The sequence below is a fragment of the Capricornis sumatraensis genome, chromosome 6 (assembly GCF_032405125.1).
Source record: "Capricornis sumatraensis isolate serow.1 chromosome 6, serow.2, whole genome shotgun sequence".
Taxonomy (NCBI): domain Eukaryota; kingdom Metazoa; phylum Chordata; class Mammalia; order Artiodactyla; family Bovidae; genus Capricornis; species Capricornis sumatraensis.
Genome location: NC_091074.1, coordinates 118,095,388 through 118,101,387, shown reverse-complemented (window position 1 = coordinate 118,101,387; position 6,000 = coordinate 118,095,388).

The window sequence follows — 6,000 nt, the reverse complement described above, 5'->3', positions numbered from 1 at the left end:
TGTTATGTATGGCTGGAGTGAGAGCATGAAGGAGGCGGTGAGAAGGTTGTTGCTCTTGTTTAGTCGCTCAGTCATGTCCAGCTCTTTTGTGACCCCATGGACTGTAGTTCACCAGGCTCCTCTGTCTATAGGATATCCCAGGTAAGAATACTGGAGTGGGTTGTTATCTCCTTCTCCAGGGAATCTCCTGACCCAGGGATTGAACCCATGTCTCCTGCATTGGCAGGTGGATTTTTTTTTTTTAACCACTGGACCAGAAGGGGGTGGCTGGAGGTATAAACCCTGAGCAGATAACAGAGTGAATTGCATACCATGTCTGGGTGTATTTGTGGGTATTGGTGGGAAGGGCCCTGGAGAGTTTCCAGGTATATGATGAGAACAGATTGACACTTTAGAACAGGTTGATCAGATCTACATTCTGGCTGCAAAGGGGATGCTAGATTAAGGCAAAGACAAATTTCAAGGAGCCTAATTAGGAGCTTGCTATAATTATTGAAGAAACAACTGTGTCATGGGCTAGGGCAATGACAGTGGAAATAAAAAAACTGTTTGGCTTTGAGTTTTTTAAGGAAGTTGAATCAATTTGATGATTAATTAAATGTGAGAGATGAGCCAAAGAGATGAGTTAAATATGAGTCCCAGCTTTGTAGCCTGACAACTGGGTAAGAACTGATGGACACCACTCATTGATAATGGAAAAACCAGAGGAGGAGTAGGTTTTAATGTCGGGGATTTCATGAGCTGGGATCTAAGTCATATATTCTCTTCCTTTTCAAAACCATTTGTTAGGAGCTGTTACTACTTACTTGTCTAAAGAATTTACCAGGCAGTGTGCTGTTGCTGTTGTTCAGTTGCTAAGTTGGGTCCAAATCTTTGTGACCCCGTGGACTGTAGCATGCCAGGCTTTCTTGTCCTCCACTATCTTCTGGCATTTGCTCAAGTTCATGTCCATTGAGTCAGTGATGCTATCTAAACATCTCATCCAGTGTACAAAGTGCAATATATCAAAAGTAATTTAGATTCTATAGGTGGAAAAGAGCCGATTTATACAACTGCCTCTCTGCCTACAAATGGATTGGTGGGACTAGCCCAATACAGGCAAAGCATTAGCCATATTTTGAAACAATTAATGGCTCATCAAGTTTTGTAAGTGTGATCACTCACACCAAAATAATAGAATTTTTGGCAGTAGAATCACCAAAATAATAAGAATAATAAAATTACTTTAGAAAGTACTTGTGAGCTATCTGGATGTTATGTGTTTCTGATGAGTTGGAAAAATAGTGGAACATCTGCTTCAGTATTTTACCTCACAGTTACAGTACTGGTTTCAGGGAGGAACTCTCCAGCTCAAGTGTGACCTGTTCATTGTTGTTCATTCGGGAAGTCATGTCCACCACTTGGTGACCCCACAGACTTCAGCACTCCAGCTTCCCTGTCTATCACTATCTCCTGGAGTTTGCTCAGACTCATGTCCACTGAGTTGGTGATATCATCCAACCATCTCATCCTCTGTCACCCCCTTCTCCTCCAGCCCAAGTGGACCTGGGCTGTTTGAAATTCATCTAGATGCATGTGACCAGAAGGCTGAAGACACTTAGGCGAGGGGATATAAGGCGCTATTGGAGAAATCTGGAGTATTTTCTCCTGAGAAGCAGGATAGGCAGAGAGGGTAGGAGTGAGGGTTCAAAATGTGCACTTGGCGTAGACAGGGCGTAGTTGAGGTTTCTAGATGGTGAGATGGAAAGACAGGAGCCGTAGAGCTGGATACTGTAGCTGTAGAGACAGATTCTTGGCTCAGATAGAAAGTCATTGTTTGACTTTGGCAAGTCTTTGAACTATCTTGAGGCCAGATTCTCCATCTATAAAATGGAGATAATAATTACCTTCATTGCAAAGCTGAATTGGGTAATAAAGAGAATATGGTCACTTGTCAACTCCTATAATTCTATTCTTCTACCTCCTTAATCTAGTTCATGTCATTTATCTTCTTTCTGACATCACTGTAAACATCCTTATGACATCTCATATCTATGACTCTGTCCTACCCTAACTGAACTTTTGGCCTCTTGTCTTGTTCTCTCTAGTACCAACTTGTGCTGCTCACAGAATGATTGTTCTAAATCACAGAATCCTAAACACATGATTGTGTTTTCCACCAGATAAAACTCCTCTCCAAAGCTCCCTTTAGCTATAAAGTCCAGACTCCTTAGTATATGTTCCAAGTCCCTGAATTATCAGGCACCTCAAATCATCACTCAAATCACCAACTTAGATTTCCACCATATAAAATTATTGATGGTTTCCTCAAACTTGATTGCATTTTTCAGACCACTATGCTTTTTCTCAAATTATCCCTTTATCTGACATTTCCTTACCTCTTCCCTTTTCCACCATCACACCAACACCAAATATCTACTGTGATAGAGAATATATGATGTTTCACTATACCAATTTCATTTTACTTCTGGGAGAGAATCCTCCTGAAATGCAGGAGAGGGTGATTTGATCCCTGAGTTAGGAAGATCCTCTGAAGAAGGAAATGGCAACCCACTCCAGTATTCTTCCCTGGGAAATCCCATGGACAGAGGAGTCTGGTGGGCTACAGTCCATGGGGTTGTGAAAGAGTTGGACACAACTTAGTGACTAAACAACAGCAACAAACATGTTTGCTATATGCAGATTAGGCTGCCAAAACCTTTTGTGCAAACCTTCACTATATTTCTCTTTTCCTTGCTCTCTGGATCAAATGCAGGGATCCAGAGGTGGACACTCGGGCATTAGAATCTGGTCAACCATCAGGGAACTATAAGAGGCATAAGCAGTAGACCTTTACTATAGTAAAGCAAAGACGTTTGAGGCTGATGTTCGAGGCAGCCGTTAAACCGCCTTCAATAACTATACCTCCTCAGCTTTCAAGATCTCTTCCAAGAATTTTGGGTGATAATCTCAAATCTAACATTTTCCCTTCTGTGGCATCGCCCAGCCCCTCTATAATTTGCCAATTGGTGGTAACAATACCCTTTAGTTTATGGTGTTGATAAAGGATTAAATAAAATAATCCATGCAAATCTCTGGACCCAAGTGAATACAGTGTAAACACCAGCTTTCATTATAATCTCCAGTATCATCCCAACCCTGAGACTCCATAACTGACGATTTTATTTATTTATTTATTTATTTATTTATTTTTAAAAAATTCTTTAATTCTTACATGTGTTCCCAAACATAACTGACGATTTTTAAAACTCAGAGCCAACAATCCTGAGAAACAGTCTTAAATGTTTCCCCCACATTTCTGATGAGACAGTTTTAGGATATGGGCTGTGAGAAATCCATGGAATGTTAGTGAATACAAACATCACTGGGAATGCCTTTCACAAAAATGATTCGATGAAAAGACATTTTCAGAGGAATGACCGTCAGGGTGTGATTTCAGAGCAGAGATGCTGAGGCAGCAGTTATGAGGAGGAATCGAGCACTGAAGACGACAAACATCAAGAGACCAGTGTTATTGTTATCCTTAGTTGGCTTGAAACTTTGTCACTGAAATAGCACAGACCACTAACCATCTGTTCCTTAAAAGCCATGACTCATGCGTTTCATGCTTTTCAGATCTAGTGCTTAAAAATTCATCAAGTATGCAAAGTCGTTCCAAGAAATCCCTACCTAGTAATTGTATTCAGTGCAGCTACTTGTTATGTATTCTCTCAACACTTATTGGGATGTTTTGCTGGCTGTGCAACCAAAGTTGTTATTAACTCAGTTTCTATGGTGTCATGGAAAAGACATGGCTTTTGATATAGACAGAGTTGCATGGAATCCTGGATCCATCCCTTATTATGTGTCTGAGGATGAGCCATTTACTTTACCTCTCTGAGCCCCCGTGTCACTACCCGCGAAATGGGGTTAATGTCAAGTATTTTGTCACTAGATGACCAAGGTCTGTCTAGTCAAAGTTACGATTTTCTAGTGGTCATGTATGGATGTGAGAACTGGCCTATAAAGAAAACTAAGCACCGAAGAATTGATGCTTTTGAACTGTGGTGTTGGAGAAGACTCTTGAGAGTCCCTTGGACTGCAAGGAGATCCAACCAGTCCATCCTAAAGGAGATCAGTCCTGGTCGTTCAGTGGAAGGACTGATGTTGAAGCTGAAGCTCCAATACTTTGGCCACCTAATGGGCAGAACTGACTCATTGGAGAAGACCCCAGTGATGGGAAAGAATGGAGGCAGGGGGAGAAGGGAACGACACAGGATGAGATGGTGGGATGGCATCACCGACTCGATGGAAGTGAGTTTGAGCAAGCTCTGGGAGTTGGTGATGGACAGGGAGGTCTGGCATGCTGCAGTCCGTGGTGTGTCTCGAGGTGCGGACACGACTGAGTGACTGAACTGTACTGTGGTATTTCTGTAATAATTGGAGATAGTTAATACAAAGTGACACTGGCACATGGTAGGTACTCAGTAAATAGTGATATTATGATATACATCTATCAACACCTATAGATATCCACAGTGCTACACTTAGTCGCTCAGTCATGTCCAACTCTTTGCGACCCCATGGACTGCAGCCTGCCAGGTTCCTCTGTCCATGGGGATTCTCCAAGCAAGAATACTGGAGTGGGTTGCCATGCCGTCCTCCAGGGGATCTTCTCAACCCAAGGATCAAACCTAGGTCTCCCACATTGCAGGCAATTTTTTACCTCCTGAGCTCCAGGCAAGCTCAAAAATATCCACAGATATATTTTTTCTCCTCTTCCATTTAGATTCTACAGAGTGGAGTGCTAAGATAGCTAAATATTATGAGGCTTATACTACAAATGATCATGCATAGTTTGGCCCAAGACATCTTCAAAATATTTCAGAACAATATTCTGTGTACTGATTACTTCAATATGAAGCAATACATACTCTATATACTATATTGTATACAATATATACTCTCCTTTACATATCTCTGTTTATTGGGCTTAACTAAGATCAGCAGAGATCCACAAAGTGGATTAAGTTAAATCCATTTACTTTTAAAATCTACTTATTATTTAAATCCACTTATTATTAAATTAAATTACTCTATTTTATTGAAAAGAAATCTGTAGATGGTTTTCATGGCTGTTGTAATGCCTCCAAAGTATGAACAAGAATACAGGCTTCTATCCGTCTGCTTTACCCTTCTAGGATATTGATTTCATCCTCAGGCAAGTCCACAGTAATATATGCTGTCTAGGTCTTTGTCCATTACATTCCCTGATACAAGTTGTTAAAACTACAAAGGTAGAAGGGCTGAAAGACTCCAAGATGAATCCACTCTCCTTAAGTGGCCTTTCTGGAAGTTCCACATAGCACCCACTTGCATCTGGAACTTGGTCATACAGCTGCAACTAGCTGCAAGGGAGTCTGAGAAATGCAGGCTTTTATTTCGGGGTTTCGGCATGCCAAACTAAAAAGCTGGGTTTCTATTACCTGAAAAGAAAAAAAGAAAAGACACGTTAAGGGAAGATGCTGAGTAGGACTGGAGGAAACTGGAAGGATAGCCCAGAAGTTGTTAAACAGTTTTAACCCAGGGACCAGCTCCAGTTGGAACAGAGAGTTGAGGGGGCTGACCTAAATAAGGCAAGAGTGCCATGGCTGGTGGGCCCCTGGGTGCAGGCTGAAGATGGTGACAGTAGTCACACCATGAGCTTTCTCTCCTTGGCTTAATCCAGAGGCATGAGAGGATTTCAGCCTGAGTACTTCTGGAGGACTGGGTATTTTTCAAATAGTTATGATAGAAAATATTTGTACTTTTCACTACATATTGAAAAATGTTTCCCAAATCATTTTCTTGTTCAATACACTCCCTCTCGAAGATGGAAGAAGCAGACAATTATAATCTGCATTTGGTAGCTGAGAAAATAAATTCAACTGGAAAAGCGGAATGCATAAGGTCATGGAGCTATCAAGTGGCAGAGCTAGGATTTAAACTGCAGCCTTCTGGCTCTAAGTATGGCGCTATTTA